The 18,305-nt window shown below is 41.1% G+C and overlaps 3 protein-coding genes across 3 annotated transcripts in view; 1 reads left to right on the forward strand and 2 right to left on the reverse strand.

The window, feature by feature from the left end:
- The window catches only part of LOC148103327 (uncharacterized), a 40,073-nt gene extending 29,928 nt beyond the window's left edge, over positions 1–10,145 (reverse strand). Inside the window, exons 1-2 of the mRNA XM_087831897.1 lie at positions 9,885–10,145; positions 6,418–6,470 (exon numbers count right to left, since the gene is read on the reverse strand). The gene's annotated coding sequence lies outside the window, so the exon portion shown is untranslated. The remainder of the gene's footprint in view (positions 1–6,417; positions 6,471–9,884) is intronic.
- Positions 1–18,305, reverse strand: part of LOC148103302 (polymeric immunoglobulin receptor-like) — a 796,664-nt gene that overhangs the window by 680,475 nt on the left and 97,884 nt on the right. The window lies entirely within an intron of this gene.
- The window catches only part of LOC118456030 (cell adhesion molecule DSCAM-like), a 533,233-nt gene that overhangs the window by 388,441 nt on the left and 126,487 nt on the right, over positions 1–18,305 (forward strand). The gene's annotated exons all lie outside the window — the stretch shown is intronic.

Raw genomic sequence — 18,305 nt, forward strand, 5'->3', positions numbered from 1 at the left:
CAACAATGACGCCACATCTTGGGTTTTAATATTTTATTTATTTTTACTATAAATAAAACTGTTTTAATATTGGAGCCAACCTGCCTCAGTGCACATCTTTGAATCTGTGCGGCCTCCTTTTATTCTTTTTATTTTTCTTAAATATATTTCCTGGGGGTGAAATTCCCCTAGGTGGCGTTATCATTTTATTACTTTTTATCTAACCCCGCCGACCACTTGGTCACATGAAGATTTGGTGGGTTTAGTCCTTAGTGGAACAACAGAGTCAAGGATAGTGGAGCATATTGAGTTAAAAAGGTTAGCTAGCTCATCAGCTGATAGTTTCGCACCGGGATTGGTATCACAGAGGACCGAGTTAGTAAAAGCGGAGGGAAAGCGAGCAGCAGTCACTGAATTTATTATGCGCATCTGATGCACAGATCGCTCGCTCACCAACTCCACGTCAGGGCTCGCAAAATTTCGAAATCCCTGGTAGCCCTTCGGGCAGGGACTCTTCAATTTTTGGCAGCCCAAAATAAATTTAAGTAGCCCGAATAAAAAAGAGAGCAATTTTTTGATTGATGTTTTGTTTCCTGCTTTGTTTCCGTTACAATATTATACTTTAATGTATAATATTGTTATACATTAAAGTATAATATTGTAATGGAAACAAAACATTAATCAAAAAATTGTTGAAAAACAAATTACAACGTATAAAAATTACAATCATCAACTCAAATACTTGGTTCTAATTGAACAGACATTTCTTTAAACTTGTAAGAACTGTGTAGAACATGAATCAGTCTGTGTCAGATCCTGAATTTGAAATTTCCACTGAAGTCATGGGTAAGAGGCAAGTGGAACCAAGATCTAGGCCATTTGCTTTTTGAAGTTTGCAAAGACTGCTAAATTGTGCCAGTGGTAGTTCACTCTTTGCAACATAGTACGCTGTTCTAAACAGATTTTTCAGGTTTATTTTTAGTATTTTATTTGCAACTGGTGTTTGCTCTGGGAAAGATATTGCAGACTGAGCAATAATGCATTTCTTGCATTTCTCATGGGTTCTAATGGGGGCCTTTCTTAAAATTACTGGTCCCAGTAACAAAGGCACTTGTCGACTCAGAAATCGAGGGAAAACCAACAACACACCCGGCAGAACATTATGTTATTTACACGGGTGCACATAAGTGGTCCGCATGTGCGCATTCGCTGTCAAAATAAAAGACGCGCACCAGATAAGAGGTTGCAAGGCGCGTTTGCGTCCATATAAAAAGCACTGTTTTTGTCCGCTAGAGTGGGATTTTCACGGCACATTCTGCACCACATCTCTGTGCGTTCATCATTTGTTTGAAGCCAACTCACCTCCTGCAACCACTTTTCCGAGAATACGCTTCTTTTGTGGTTCGGACTCCTTCTGACATTTCTTTGGAGGTGGAGGAACACCAAAGTAATTGCTTAAAGGAGCTTGCTTCTTCGACATCTTTAAGAGTTCTAAACAAACGTCTGTCCTCCTCCAGAAAATCTTATGTACACAAACACACGTTGCAACTTCTTATCTTGTGCGCGTTTTTTATTTTGACAGCGAATGCGCACCTGCGGACCACTTATGTGCAGCCCTGGTTATTTAGCTTGTCATATTGCAGCCACAGAAATTCTTTTGTCCATGAAACCATAAAGCTGCACTTTCTTTTTGCCTTATAGTCTGATTTGTCATAACTTTTCCGTTTTGTGGTAAGCTTTTCTTCGGCTGTCACTTCTTCACCCTGACCTGTCTTATTTGGCTCAGCAGAACTAAAATATATATCCTGCTGCTTCTACACACGCGCTCACATAACGCTCAGCGATTCTCTGCGCGATCAACCTCTCACATGTTTAAGCTGCGGGAGATTTCACTTGTCATGTTTGCATAGTAAGCTAACGATTGAAAGGACGATGTCAGAGGAATTGGTGCACAAATTATCGTCACTCACCAATCAGTGCTTTCGCTCTCAGTTCACAGTTCGCGCGATTGCAAAGTGAAAGCAAAAAAACAAGCCCAAATTCAAACGCGATTTCAATATGTCACATAATGACAGTGGCTCACCGATGCCAATGACATAATTACCCAGCTACATTTCCAAAAGAATGTAAAAGCTTTGACATATATTTTTCCTTCCTATGATAGCCCGACGGGCAGGGCAGAGATAGATTTTGGTAGCCCGACTGGAAAAAATCACTAGCCCCGGGACGTTGGGCTAGCAATTTTGCGAGCCCTGCATGTTAAAAGTGTCAATAAGGACAAGGAAATGTTTTACTAGTGGTCCAGTCTCACAGCATACATGGATGTTAAAATCACCAGCAATTAAAACACGGCCATATCCTAACATAAGATTCCCCAGTAAGTCAGCAAAATTGAGATTAAAATCCTTAACGCATTTCGGTGGACGATAAACCACCGCGCAGACAGCTGATGGAGCGCAGTTCATTTCCAAAAGCTGCCCCTCAAAGCTGGCATATGAAACAGGTGGCAGTTGCCGACAGCGAAAATCGTTTTTAAATACTGAAGCTAGCCCTCCACCTCTACCATTGGTCTGGGGAGAGCTGAAAAATGAACAATCGGGGGGAAGGAGTTCCAAGAAAGAAGAAAACTCACCGCGTCCAAGCCAAGTTTCCATCAGGAATATAAAATCCAGTCCCGACGAGATATAAAAGTCATCTAGGATAAAAGTCAGCCGATCAGCTGATCATTGATCAGTTTCATGATTGAAGTAGCAACAGGAGAGGGAGGGGGAGAGAAGAAGAGGCAGTCGCTCCATATATCAGTTGTTAAGCTTAACGTGGGAAATGATTTCTTGCTTTCTCCGGGACAGCTTTCTCGGGGATGAAATGCTGGTTTTGTAGCGATGCTCCAAATGCTCCACCAGAACACCGACAGCTCTCTTACGCCACAGCCGCTCTATCACGTGACGCATGCTGCGCAGTTTTTGTGAAGTGCTTTTGTGATATTTAAAGGATCGGATTAAATTTTGTATTTCTTTTCGATAACCGATCAAGTAATTTAGGTGAGTATCGGACCAATACATAATATCGGATCTGTCCATCTCAAATCTCAACTGCAGGGGCAGAATAATCCCCTAGTCTGTGGAAAAACATATCTCAGGGCAGTCTACCCCTGAGATTGAAGCAAGAAGAGGAGAAAGAACGCAGAGAATCACCCAACACGGAAGACACTGAGTGTTAAATTACAACAGAGGTTCTAGTTTTAGTACAGAGAGAAGAAAGAGACACAGGTGAAGATGGTTTTGTGGGAGAGCAAAACACACTTAGCCAGATTAGTGTGTTTAGTATGGGACTGACACTGTAGAGCATATTTTAATGGAATAGACGTGGACTACATTGAAGTGGAAACACCAGCTGAATAGTGTGAGTGTAGCCTGAGGCTATGTCCACACTAATGCGTTTTGTTTGAAAATGCATCGTTTTCTCTCCATTTTGGCATCCGGTCCAAACTGAGGCTGCGTTTTCGCTGATGGAAAGCGCAGTGGTTTGAAAACGCTCTTGAAAACAAATACATCTGGAAACGGTGGATTTGCGTTGCAGTGTGGAAACCAAAACTTTCTAAAACGATAACGCATGTTAACCTTATGATGCAGTCATGTGACCAATTAAACTAAGATAGTTGAGGGCATTATACAGCAGTTGTTTTGTTTGCTCTCAATTTTGACAGTCCTATTAAAGATTAATATCAGTCTGTACATGCTCCAGATTTCTTGAAATTATTTAACTCTCAATCACTTTTCCAACTTTTTACTTTTGTGTTACTCACAGCAACAAGTCCACCTCATTGTTAGTCCATTTAAAAAACTCTGTGCTTTTCCTCAACAGTTTGCTGCCACTTTTCAAAGAGCCAGTGTTCTGGGAATCCATCCTACCTGACATACCATCCTACCCATTGTTTCTGCACTGTTTTCCAATCTATCCGGGCTAGTGTGGACGCAGCCTCACTCTTCTCTGAACGTCTTCACAATAAACTGTGAACAGATACCGAGGAAAGCAGCAGAAGACCTCATCCAGGAGCTGTTGGAGTATGATTCTTTTTGATGGTAGCAATCAGGCTGAGACTTTTACTTCCAAAATCAGACGTCTTCATTTGCGCTGGGAGCAGTTTTTGGGCGTGGCTGAGACGCAGCGGAGCGGAGGTGTGAGTGTCTGGCTTAAAACAGGACATGTTAGCTGCATTCAACCTTCAGTTACTTTTTATATAGTTTGGTAGGACTCGGGCCATGTTTCTTTTTAGCAGAAAAACATCACACCCAGGTAACCTGCAGTGTTGAAAATGTCTTTTCCAACGATGTTTGCTACTCTACAATCCGTCCTACTCTGTAGTAAAATCAGCCACATCTAATCGTCCTGTTGCTCCCATTGAAATTTATATAGCCTACTTAAAATCTAAAACTTACGATTGTCCGCAGCCTACTGTTGTTACCACTGTCCTGTTTGCAATGGATACTGAGAGAGGACTGTTTGTTAGTGATCTTAATAGTATTTTTTTCATATTAATGTAAATTTTCATCTAATTGAATACAATCTATTTGTGTATGATTGTCAGTCCAAAGAGGGAGAGAGGAAAGAGGGGAATGTGAGGAGAAAGTACAAGGTCAGGAAGAACCAGGTAAGAAAACAGACAACTGAGAGGCAAAACAGAAACTGTTAAACTGACAAAGAGACAAAACCTAATTTTGCTCATACAATCTGGAAGTTGTGTTCTCCCTATATTAAAGCTGCTATTACAGAATCTGCTAAACAAACTGGGTTGAAACATTTTTGACCCTCTTTAACAACATTCCAACATAACATTATCATTGATTGGGGAGATTAAAATCAATGATATATTTTTATGTGGTTCAGCCACAACTCTATTAAAACCTCAGCCAGAAATAGGTAGGCCAACTTTTGGACCATCTAGTTGTCTGTATGACTGCCGCAGTACATGTACCACCACCTGTTATAATGAAGTGCTTCGAGAAACTTGTCCGACGTCACATCATGTCCTGCCTGCCACCCACACTCGACCCACTCCAGTTCGCATACAGAGCTAACAGATCAACTGAAGATGCCATTGCTACAACGCTCCACACCACCATCTCTCACCTGGAAGTGCAGGGCCGTTACGCCAGGCTGCTCTTTGTTGACTTTAGCTCTGCTTTTAATACGATACTCCCGGACAGACTAATAGTTAAACTGCTGGAAACCGGACTTCCTTCTACCACCTGCCGCTGGATCAGAGACTTCCTCTCAGACCGTGTACAGAGAGTTAGAGTGGGGCCTCATCTTTCCTCAGCCCTCATCTTTCCTCAGCCCTCAGCCTCAACACCGGCTCTCCACAAGGCTGTGTACTGAGTCCCCTACTGTACACTCTGTACACACATGACTGTGTTAGTTCCCACCCAGACAACACAGTCATCAAGTTTACAGATGATACCACCGTGGTGGGGCTAATCTCAGGGGGAGATGAGACGGCATACAGAGCTGAAGTTCAGAGGCTGTCAGATTGGTGTGTAGATAACAACCTGGACCTCAATACCACCAAGACAAAAGAAATGGTAGTTGACTTCAGAAAGAGGAAGTCTGAGCTGCAGCCTGTCAGCATCAACGGGGAGTGCGTGGAAAGGGTCTCCAGTTTCAAGTTTCTGGGTGTGCACATAGACACAGACCTCCAATGGAGCTCTAACACCTCTGCGGTTTTAAAGAAGGCCCAACAGCGTCTCCACTTTCTGAGAATCCTCAGAAAAATGGACCTGAAGAAGGAGCTGCTGACCGTCTTCTACCGCTGCTCCATTGAAAGTGTGCTGACATATTACATCGGTGTGTGGTTCTCCAGCTGCACCACAGCACACAGAAAGACACTCCAGAGGGTCATCAATATGGCCCAAAAAATCATTGGACATCCTCTTCCCTCCCTGAAGGACCTGTACAGCACTCGCTGTCTCAAGAGGGCACGCAGCATCCTACGGGACGGTACACACCCAGGACATCGGGTGTTTAAGCTGCTGCCGTCCGGCAGGAGGTTCAGGCTGCTGAGGTCCCGAACAAACAGACTCAAGGACAGCTTTTACAACAGGGCAATAGCCCTGATCAATGCAAATAGCTGACCTGACTGGCTACCTCCCTGGACTTTTTTAGGGGGGAGGTAACAATGTTTAAAACAATAACAATAATATTTATATTTATAACAAGGTGCAATAATAATTAATGTGCAACAATAACAGTGTGCAATACACATACACTTCTTCTTTTTTTATTACTAAGTTAATATACTGTGTTGTGTTGTGATGTGATGTGTCATATCGTGTCGTGTTGTGTTATATGTAGTGCCGACAGAGGACAGTTTTCCAATTTCATTGTACTACTGTACTATGTATGACTGTGCAATGACAATAAAGAGTTATCTTATCTTACCACATTTGCACACTATCAGAAAGTGCCAAACGGTGCCCTGGTCGAGTGAGGATCTGTAAAGAGAAGCAGAGTGCTCTGTTTATATTCTAAAAGTGTTTTCAGTGAGCTTGTTTCAAAGATTCTGTACTGAAGCTGAAAATGTTTTCCAAAAGCACACATACACTTATCAGTGTTTCTCAAACTTTTTACAGTGTGTAGCACCTGATAAAAATGTCATGGTCTCTTAAGTACCACTATGAAAGCATGAAACTCATAAATCTTACAACAACAAAATTATTATTATTAGATTAGTAAAATTAGTATCTGCAGTAAAAAAAAATTAATACATTGTATACATTCTAACATAGGCAAAGTTGCCTCCATTTTTATAGTTTTTATTAATATTTTGTAATAATTTATTCTGTTTTGGGAGTGTTTTTTAATGTTTCTGTATTATACATTATATACATTAAATGTGAATCTCTGTCCAAAAAATGCACTCAGTTTACTTTTTACTCACTATGAGCATCATTCATTATTCTCCCCCAGTAATTAAGGTTAGGATATGTTTTGTTTTTTTTATTCCAATCCATTCTTCTTTTGCAGCAACAACATCTAAGGATGCAGGGACTGACAGCACCCCCAAAGCTCTGATCCTAGAATCGCCCCTGGCTGGGAGTAAATAAAATACAGACGCATCTGGAGATCATCCTATGAAGTCCTATTCTAAAGGCTGATCTGAGGAGCATTCCTCACACACACCTTTATAGCGTAAGGGGGGGCAGGCGGCGGGGGTAGCCCTTTGGCACCCCTGCTCAGTAGGCTTCCACTACTCTCTCTCTATTATTCACCCTGGGGTTGCCCTCCCCCAGGCTTGTACCTGTGGCTTCCTGTCCTGGGGGTTGGCTGTTCTCCTGCCCTGCACTCCATCCTTTTGTTCATATTCCAAGACTATTTTTCTATATATAGGGCTTTGGAGCGTGATGTCACGGGGGTGGGCGTAGAAAGGATTTTGGCCCAATCCACCATTTGGGGGTCTAAAGCACACACAACAGCCATGGTTCGTTCTTGCTGTATGGTCCGCTGCAATGTTCGATCGCATGACCGGCAAGAGAATAAGCTTGAAAATGGTTTGTCTTTTCATTCTTTCCCAACCAGGAAGCAACATGAGGCAGCTCGTGTATCGATGTTACCAAACGAAGGCGTCTAGCCTGGATAGCAGCTGTGAGACGAGCTGATAACCAGTTCTCTTCCATCTCCAAATATCTGTTGGTGTACTACAGACATTTTCATTCCAGTAAGTTCTAAATATGTTCGTATCACTCTACATAGCCTATTAGTTTTATTTTCGATGTGCTCTGAGGTCAAATTAGAACAAACATCCTACTGAGTGATTTTGCAGAACTACCTTCTATTTATAGAGTTGCTAATTATTTTTGCATTATTTCAGCAAACCAGCCAATGAAATGGATGAAATATCGTGACTGGGTTCCAGCGCTACACAAGGGACCTGCTTCAAACATACCACCATGCCAATCAGATTACTTCTTCCCTGTCAGGGTGAAGAGGTGACCCTTCTGGATAAGATGGTGAAGGTTTGCTGCGTTTGTTGAACAGTGTGATAATAAAACCAGGGAAAAATGAAACTTGCAACTGTTAAATATTCTTAAGTCTTGTGCTGTATAAATAGCGGTAATTTTTCAAAAGATACAGTAAATAAAGTAGTGTTAGTAGTGGGTGATATCATGTAAACACTGTCATGATTTTATGTAAACATTTTGTGACTTGTAAACTATAAATGATATGGATTCTACACTGTAACTGATGTGATGTTCTATAAAGTGGCTTTAATTTAAAAAAAGAGGCAAAAATTAGTTTGTTTCTTTATTCAATTTTTGAACAGTGGTACTCAGTCAGTACATATTCAGTAAATGCAAATTATTTACACGGCAGTGCACTACAGGCATAAATCTAGACCCCTAGATAAAACATTATGGCATTATAGCAGTGACAACTCCTCCACAGTAGCAGGTGGGATTTTTCTTTTTTGAGGACGGCTCCTTTTACCTTTCAATACGGATGGTATGTTTATGTTTTGATCAAGAGCCTTTTTTTGGGCAGCTGAAGAGGAGAAGTCTATCTTATGACCAACCACTGACTGTATCTTGGTCACATTACCCAGCAAAACCCAGTATGCAGGTTCATCTGTAACAGTCCTGTGCCACAGATCAACACTGTTGCTTCTACATTAAACAGAAGAGCAGTGACGTGGGTGCAGGTCTCCACGACTCCGGCCTTACAGGTGCAGTGGGCGGCTTCAACCTTCCCTGTGATGCTCACAGTGACCCATGGCTGCAATGCTGGTTCATTCAGTCTTTGAGAGTGCAGTACCTAAAACACACAAAGTTCATTTAAAGACAAGAACTATGAGCCAAGGCTGACATAAATGTGTTTAATCTACTTTATCATAAATGTAACAATGTTTTTAGAAAGTTAGCACATACATGTAATTTTTCATTTCTTTATGTGTCCATCTATAGAACGCTGCATGTTATAGTGTAAATCTGCCTGTTCTCTGTCAGAAACCTGCCTGTAGAAAATGAACCTAAAGTATGTAATGCAAGGATGTCATCACTTTAGAGATGGAGAAAGCATAAAGTGACAATTATGAATCACTTAATATGATAAGGAGATTCTGCAGGTCATTAATCAATGTATAAAACTAAAATAAAATGTATTTTTAGTGACACAAGATACAAATATGGAAGCAAGATGTGTAATTAGAATTATTTATAATAAATATGAATAAATCATTGCAATTTCTTTAACCATAGAGAATAACTAAATCATTCAGGACAATGTCTCATCAATGCACTGAACTCACTATGTTATCCATCTAACAGCCTCCACATGTTCTCACTGTAATTTCCCCTCATGAATGAATTTATGCTGCACTAATGTGAATGTTTGCAGGGAAATCAAACGCATTTCACACGCAGTACTCGAGCTGACTTACCTTTGTTTGAATGACGACTTGTACGCGCTGACACCACAGACAAGGTACGAAAATATGTCAGGCTACGTCAGTAGCGGTTGGTCTTCAGGGTTTCTACTCCACGGCCGTATTTCATACGGGTCCACATTTCCAATGCACGCTATTTTCTGCAAGTACCGCCGCTTCGCCTCTGAACGAAATCGGTCTCTATACAGTTCATTCTCTTTTGAGCTGCTTTTAAGCATCTTGTAATCGTCGTTCCAACACAGTGTGTTTGTTTTGATTGTAGACCCGGAAATGGTGCCGCGCTCCCACAATGCATTGCGGCGTGACGTAAACTCCAAAGCCCTATATTCTTTCCCTCTAGCAACCGCCATAATATGATGTTGCAAGCAATCACAAACTCTACAGTCTGTCTAACTCCAATGTATACCAAGCAATCTATTATTCTCAACATAAACTGAACCCACATTAAAGTTAGCTCGGTGCTTACCTTTAGATGAGGCCACAAACCGAGAGAAACTCCGTGATGAAGCTGGAAGTCTTTCCAAACACAGGAAACAGATCAGGGAGCAGAGAACCACGTAGTTCACGCTGATCTCAGCTATGATCCAGGAGACAAGGGTGTGCAGATCGATGCAGATATCGATCCAAACGTTGGTAGTGGTATATGTTCCTGTAAGTTTACTACTTTATGATTTCATGAAAAAGCAGCTCTCTCTGCGCGACTCCTCTCCAGCACACACACTTTGCTCCGCCCCTTTTCCCGGCTCTGCTTTGATTTGTTGCTGTGCGGTCACGTGACTCAGCTGCAAAACGTAACCACGTGGGGGTGTTATTTCAAAATTAGCGCCTGTCTCCTTTCCCTAAACTCTTTCCTTAGCCTCGATGAAAACGTCATCGTGAGAGGGAGAATTGTCAAGGACTCAGGGAAAGAGAGGAGCGATGCTGAGAATGGGAACAGCCTTTTTTTGTAGTGCACACAGCTAACTCTCTCTGCTGAATATGTAAAAAATGTATTACTGTGTTACATGCCTGAATGTTGCTCATGGTCTGATGGGAAATAATGTTTTCTATTATTTAGCACATCGAACATTAAGCCGTTCACAGAGTCCAGGTTTAAAGGATGAAATCGTTTGTACTGATGCATCTCTCCTCTGGATAAATCTGTTCAATGACAAAAAGACTGAGGTGATGGTTTTTGGTCGCCCTAAATGTGTATTTAGATGCCAGCTGATGACTTAATGTAATCAGAACTGAGCATAAAAACAAAGGAGATTGTGCTGTGGAACAATCTGCCTTTAGAGATAAGACAGGCCTCTTCTGTTTGTTTGTTTATTATTATTTGTCTTGTTTTAAATATAGGGCTGTTTTAATTTGTATGTATTTTTTTTTTGGTACCATTTTGTTTTATTCTATTGGTCCTGTGCTGGGTATTTTGAAGTGCTTTATGAATAAAGAGGGTTTTGATTGGATAAAATTAAATACATATTGTTTTCTTAGAATTTATTGTTTTGATCCAGTGTATCTCTTTTTCTCCTCCCTGTTAAGGATCTCTGTGACTACAATAAATTTTCCTCCATCAATCACTGAACTGCAGTGAAGTAAAACTTAATCCTAAGGACTACAATACACCAAAGGACATCACTAATAAACACTAATTATACAGAACCTTAAGGTCACTTAAGGTACCTGTGAGAAGACTGTTCATACTGTGTTGTTCTCTCTGCAAAGGTTTCTATCAGTAAATCTCAGAAAGACAAAGTAAACATTTACCGTCAGGTCCCGAGCTACTGCTAAAGATACTGTTACTGTGCCACGTGCATATCTTTGGAAATAATGAATTAGGTGGCAAAATTTGAGAATTAAAATCAGTTAATTAAATTTAAAAAAGATAGAAAACAAGTTGAAAACCAAATTGAAAGGAAATATGTGTCATTGTGGCCATATTCATCAGCATGAACATCAGATAAGTTCAGGCTCTGTCACGACCGGGAAGCCAACACAAGGAAGAGGACTCAGATGTAGACACCACACAGAGGCTTGGAGGAACAGTGTAAAACAAGATTTTATTTTGGCAAAATCACTAAATATGAACTAAAGGTGAGAGGCAAATGAATCTACCATCTGGAATTGCTCAAACCCATACACTAACACACGATGCTACAAACTCAGGGGACTAAGAAACTGAAAATTAACCCACACTATGGCATGCAAGAGACTCAGAGTTACAAGATTCAATATCCAAGTGGGACACAAGATGTCACGGTTTGCCAGGGCAAGGGACACAAGAGCTGAACTATGAAGTACTAAACTATCCATCCATCTATTCGCTTCGCTTATCCTTTTCAGGGTCACGGAGGGTGCTGCAGCCTATCCCAGCTGTCATAGGGCGAGAGGCGGGGTTCACCCTGGAAAGGTCACCAGTTTGTTGCAGGGCTAACACATAGAGACAGATAACCATTCGCGCTCACATTCATATCTATGGGTAATGGGTTGATTAATTAACGGGTAGAACATGCAAACTCCACACAGAAAGACCCCGGCCTGATGGTGGAATTGAACTCAGGACCTTCTTGCTGTTTGGCAACAGTGCTAACCACCGTGCTGCCCCTAAACTATACTACAGTACTAAATTATATTAGAGCAACCTCAGTAATTCACAATAGTGCATGCAAACGTAGCTTGCCATCACCAGTGTGTGAATGTGTGTGTGAATGGGTGAATGACTGGATATGTAAAGCGCTTTTGGGTCCTTAGGGACTAGAAAGGCGCTATATAAATACAGGCCATTTACCATTTACCAATAGTCACAAAACATGAAATCATGAGACAAGAGTCAGACTACGTGTGTTGTAGCACAGTAGTTGAGGTCTGGGATGCAGGTCCTCCCTGCTGCTGTGACGCCAGGGGCGGTCTACTTGTCTCCATCCCAGGGAAAAGGGTAACATCTCCTGGGTCTAGGTGCTGTTTCCCCCTCTGGGGGCAGGGGTACCTGGATCTGGGGTATAGAGTATGTTTGGGAAGTGTGACACTGTGTGTAGAGTGTCCATTTGTATCTGTTTCCACATTGGGTGAGTGCCCAGTATTTGTTTATGTGTGCATTATGTGTGCATGAGGGTGGGAATGCACGTTTGTGTCTGTACGTCTGTCTATATGTCAGGTCAGGTCTTAGACGCCACCTCTCTGGGAACATCTCAGGCCCCCCGAGATATGGAGGCCCATCTCCTCTCACCACACTACCTGCCCGTGGCTGATTCCCTCAGGCATCGGTGCGTTGGTGGTTCTTGGTGTCTGGAGCTAGGCTGGCCTAACCCCCTTAACGGTCCACCGTTTACAAGCACAGGTGAGCCCATAAATGGCAGGAAGTAAACATTCCTTACTAAATAAGGAAACCAGAATCTTTACATGGAATGTATCTGCAGTTTAAGACAAGGTTTACAAATTTAAGTACAACAATGACAACTTTTATCAAAGTCACTCCAAGAACTACAGATCAACTTACCTCAAAATATATAAAGCATATAAACAATTACAGCAATATTATTCAACAAACACAGCAGTACTACTAATGCTAAATACTCAAAGCTTCATAGAACTGAAACAAACATTTATTTTTAGCTCCATTCTGCTGCTGATACATACTTTAGGTTTCTGAATATTAAACTTGTTGCTGCCTTTCACAGTGTGTAACTTGAAGGCCCTGAGTACTTTCTCCCACACTGAAAACACTGGAATGATAAAATTATTTTAACATTACTGTAGTGTTTTCAACGAGGATGTTGGTGACACCGAGTTAAACCACAAATGAAGACCCTGGAGTTTAGTTGCAGCTTGTTTAATTGTCTCCTTGAACATGTGGTGAAAACTGAAATGACAGAAAATAAACTCCATCTCAACAGGCAGAAGCATGTTTACATCAATAAAGTGCATTACTCTCACTAAAACATTCATGTTAGCAAAATATATATTAATATCCAAAGCTATCTGTATGAACTGTCATATAAAGTAACTTACGGCGTTCCAGCCTGATAATTCGGAGTAGATGGCATTTGATTACATCTCCATACTGCCTTTAGCATGAGGAGACTGTGGCTGTATCCCAATTCAGGGTCTACAGCCTTAAAGGCTGCATTTTAAGGCCGATTATGTCACAGTGGCGTGCCGAAGGCTGTCCCAATTCAAAGGCTGCTCGAAATGTGGCCCTCAATTGCGTCCTTCATTTCCCTGAATTTTAAGGCTGTGGCAGTGTAGACTTCGTGCTCCCATATATCCCACAATTCATAGCGCAGCGGTGGGTGTGGATAATTCTGCCACAGACGGCAGAAGTGGAGTGGCCGAAGAGTAAACTGTGAAAAGTAAGTACTGAATATTATGTCACTTATTTATGTGCAAATGTTTAATAATGAGGAACATTAAAACATTACTGTTGGCCACATGTCGGCAAAGTTATTTGCCATTAGCGATGATGGTACTTTCAGCTTTTACTTGCTTTTAAAGCCTTTAAAATATAATAATACAATAGTCGACCTTAATCTTACAGAGAATGTGATGATTTTGTGGATAATTAAAGTCAGTCACATGTCCACAAACACAACAAGCTGAAAGTCAGTGATGCTGCTCGGTTTGCAGTCCTGAATATCACGGCACAAGCAGGATTCACTGCACTGTTAATGTTAGCTATGTTATATTGCTGCCTCTGTTTGGTGGTGTCGAGCCAAATGGACTTTAACGTGTGTTTGAACGAGCTGACGGTTCACTCGTTAAGCTGAAAGAAAGATGCTTTAATCACAGGAGTCACACATGTGTCCACTGTACCAGCTGGGAACTCTTCTTGTTTAGCACTCGTATAACACAAACACTAAATCCTCCTGTTTGTAGCAGTGTATACACCTGAGACTGTCACCTGTCTGTCCTGCACTCTCTCTCTGATTGTGTAATAAAAGTATGAACATGTATTTATAAGTTACACTTGTGTTTGAATCCTGCATCTTATCACACATTTGATTTCCATGTGTGACAACTGCAAGTGTCCAGAGTGAGGACAGACTGAGGGACCCACTGCTGCACATCATCTGTGAGGCTTTGCACCCCTGATGATCCACCAGGACAAACTCAGCAGTGTGTGAGGAAGAGGAGGAGGAAGAGCCAGCAGCAGCTGAAAGATGAAGAGAATAGACAAGACTGTTCCCTGTTTGTGAAGGACTGCTAGGAAAGTTTAGAATAACTAATTGTCTGTCCTGAATCAGTCTTATTAGGTAATGTTCAAATAATTTTATCACCCCAGTGTTTTCAGTGTGGGAGAAAGTACTCAGGGCCTTCAAGTTACACACTGTGAAAGGCAGCAACAAGTTTAATGTCCAGAAACCTAAAGTATGTATCAGCAGCAGAATGGACCTAAAAATAAATGTTTGTTTCAGTTCTATGAAGCTTTGAGTATTTTGGATTAGTAGCACTGCTGTGTTTGTTGCATCATATTGCTGTAATTGTTTATATGCTTTATATATCCTGAGGTAAGTTGTTCTATAGTGTTACATCATATTCTATAAGGATGTTATGCGTTTGGATACTTTCTGCCCAGTTTGACCCATTTAGCAGAAGTCAGCCTGTTTAAGGCTCTGATGTCTATTCTGTATGACTTCAAGCAGTCATGACATGGTCTGATTTTCCCACCCAATAAAGGAATATTTAATATATCAGTCTACTCTTCATTCTATCAGACACAGTTGTGTAGGTGACTCCCTAGAAGTCATAAAAACCCATCTTCCTTCCAAACCACAGTTATCCAGTTACAAATGTTGAGACCCCACCCAGGTATCCTCTGGGGAATTTCCACTCAGCATTAACTCCTCTTTGTCTTACTTTCACTGTTCAAGTGGGGGAGGGGTCTCCTACAATCTACTCCTAAGTTCAAGTAAGTAAGTAAGACACAGTCAGGCCTTTATTGCATTGAGGGCAGTGTCAGTGTCTCTACAATAATTCTACATTCTATGTTAACACATTTCTAAACTCTAAAATAAGCTAAACATTCCTACACTAGCTAATCTTATATGACTGTTCAGTACAGATATGAAGCCCAACAATCATGTTTACAGTCCTGTGGTCTCAGCCTCAGATACTTATTAAATCACACAAAGTTCATGTAGAAACAAACAACCGAACAAAATATGTTCTCCTTCATTTCTGTCAACCACACGTTTCCAGCTATCATGGTTGCTAGGCAACCTGGGCAGCGCGACGGAGGCTAGACCGTCCCATTTCACAAGCCTTACACTTCCGGCCTTAGCAGTCTTTGAGTACGCGGCCCTTGAGGACTGTTGAGGCTGCGTACTTTAAGGTTGCAGACCCTGAATTGGGATACAGCCTGTTTATCAGCAAAACCGAGTGCTTGACCAAAACCGGAAGTGCTTGACTGGAACCGGAAGTGCCCCGCCAGAACAGGAAATACATTTTAGCGATATTTTCCTTTTAACTAAAACGTATGTTGAGCATGAATTATTCATTTTAACAACACATATTAATTTTTTAATGGCAAATCTTTTTAGAATTATTTATTTCAAACTTATGAACCTATTTATTCAGAGAAATGCCTTAAGGGAAACACAATTACCTAATAAGACTGATTCAGGACAGACAATTAGTTATTTAAAACATTTCTAGCAGTCCTTCACAAACAGGGAACAGTCTGTCTATTCTCTCCATCTGTCAGCTGCTGCTGGATCTTCCTCCTCCTCTTCCTCACACACTGCTGAGTTTGTCCTGGTGGATCATCAGGGGTGCAAAGCCTTTATTCTTACAAGCTGGATGACTTGTAAGAATGAATGATGCTGCAAAGCATGAAAATGCCATTGGGTCTGCCGTGGTGGTTTACAGTTATCAATTCTTTTCAAATTCATTTTTTAGAGAAATCTAGAAAAATAAAAACCTGCATGCAAACCGGTAAACAAATTAAAAGAAACAAGTACTGTTGAGAAACTATAATACAAAAATTACAATTAAAATTCTCAACAACAAAAACAACTGGTGAATATACATGTAAACAACTTAACAATCCCCCAAAGTCACGTCACATGACAGCGTAACATCTAAACACAAGAGGGGGGAGGAGGAGCAAAGTCTGCCTGCTCTTCGCTGACACGGAAGCAGCGAGTCCGGTGACATGGCTGTTTCGTCTTTGCCGAATGCACAGCATTGCAAACAAGAGCAGAAATTAAAGTAAAGAATCGATCTCACCAGGCTAGAATCGATCCGATACCGATGTAGACTTGATATCGAATCGATACCAAGTTGGTATCGATTAATAACGTGATGAATAATGCGATATTGATTCATTAAATCCTTGATACACCTGACTCACCCTTCAAGTCCGGGGAAACGAAGGGCGCATTTCTGGCCGCATTTGAAATTGGGACAGCCTTCATCACGTCACTGTGGTGTAATCAGCCTCCAAATGGGGTCTCAAAATTGTACCAAAGAACTCTGTACCTCCCTCCATCCAACCACACATTTCTTCTGGGTTTGCCATCAGCCCTGCCTGCCTCAGGGAATCCGGGACTGTGACCAACCACTGCACATGCTCCACCAAGGTATCACTATGAATGACGACATCATCCAGGTAGGAAACAGCATATGCAGTGTGAGGACACAGTTATCGCTACAGGAGGTGCTGAAAAATGGCCAGGGCTTCAAACAAGCCAAACGGAAGTGTGACGAATTGGTACGAACCATACAGAGTGGAGGAGGCCGTTTTTGTCTTTGGACTCTGCAGACAAGGGAATCTGCCAATCAGCTGCGTTTCAAAGTGGTGCTCCATGAGAGTCGTGCACATGGGCAGGGGGGAGAACACATCTGCAAAGTGCTGTTGCAATGCAGGAACATCTGCTTTATTGGAATGTGTGAGATGTTAATCACAATGCATCTTAAACACACTCTCTAAAAACGTCATGCCCACAGCACATTTTTGAGAAAAATCTAATATTTTTGTCCTTGAAGATCATTTCAGAGTTTTTAATGAGCTGCAGGAACCCTGTTCTGTGTGAGTGGAGAACAGCCAATTTGCCTCCTCTGATAAAGCTGCACATGTACCACTGAAAAGTGTTAAATTCGTTTGAATTGGAAATCAGGGCTCAAACTACTTGTTCTGAGACCATTTCTTCATTTTTCACACCAAACTGTTTAATAAGACAAACTTTACACAGAGTTCATCAAATATAAGTAACGCTTTAATATTATCAGGATTTCATAATACAAACTTCAAATCAACAGGAAAAATGCTGCAGAACATGTGGATCAAAATGAATTCATTAAAAAACAACACGTGGACTTCAAGGATACAGTAAATACACTAAAGTGAAAGGAGGAGCCAAAAATTTGAAGTAATTTGAATTAAGTAAAATTAGTCACCTGTGATCTTTAAAATGGTCCTGATGTGTGCTGCTGTTTTTAACTTTCAACATTTCTTTGCTGCCACTGTGAATACGAATGTGTTCTTTGCCTAATTAAATAAATGTTACACTGACTCACTGCTTCATCTTCTGGTACAAACTGGCATTATACGGAAGTACAGCCCAAAACCAGTTTAGCTTGAGTTTCTTTTTTCTGGACATAAAGTCACAGCAGGTGTTGTTTCAAAGCTGGTGGACAGATTTAGTTCATTTTGGAGGTTTTAAGAGCAACTGCTGTGAAAATATTTGTAGTTTTGGGAGAAAATGATTTAAGAGAAGATTTTACCACAGCAAAAGATTAAATATGAATGAAGGATTGAAATTTTACTTAGGTAGCACATAAAATGAATACAACTACTAAACATTACTGTGTCCTAAGGGAACAAAGATCAAAATGTAACAGGGATAACATTTTAGAGAATTAAATTCCTAAAAGGAAAAAACAAACTTGATATGCATATCTATACATG

The sequence above is a fragment of the Neolamprologus brichardi genome, chromosome 3 (genome assembly GCF_056152115.1).
Source record: "Neolamprologus brichardi isolate AB-2024 chromosome 3, ASM5615211v1, whole genome shotgun sequence".
Lineage (NCBI taxonomy): Eukaryota > Metazoa > Chordata > Actinopteri > Cichliformes > Cichlidae > Neolamprologus > Neolamprologus brichardi.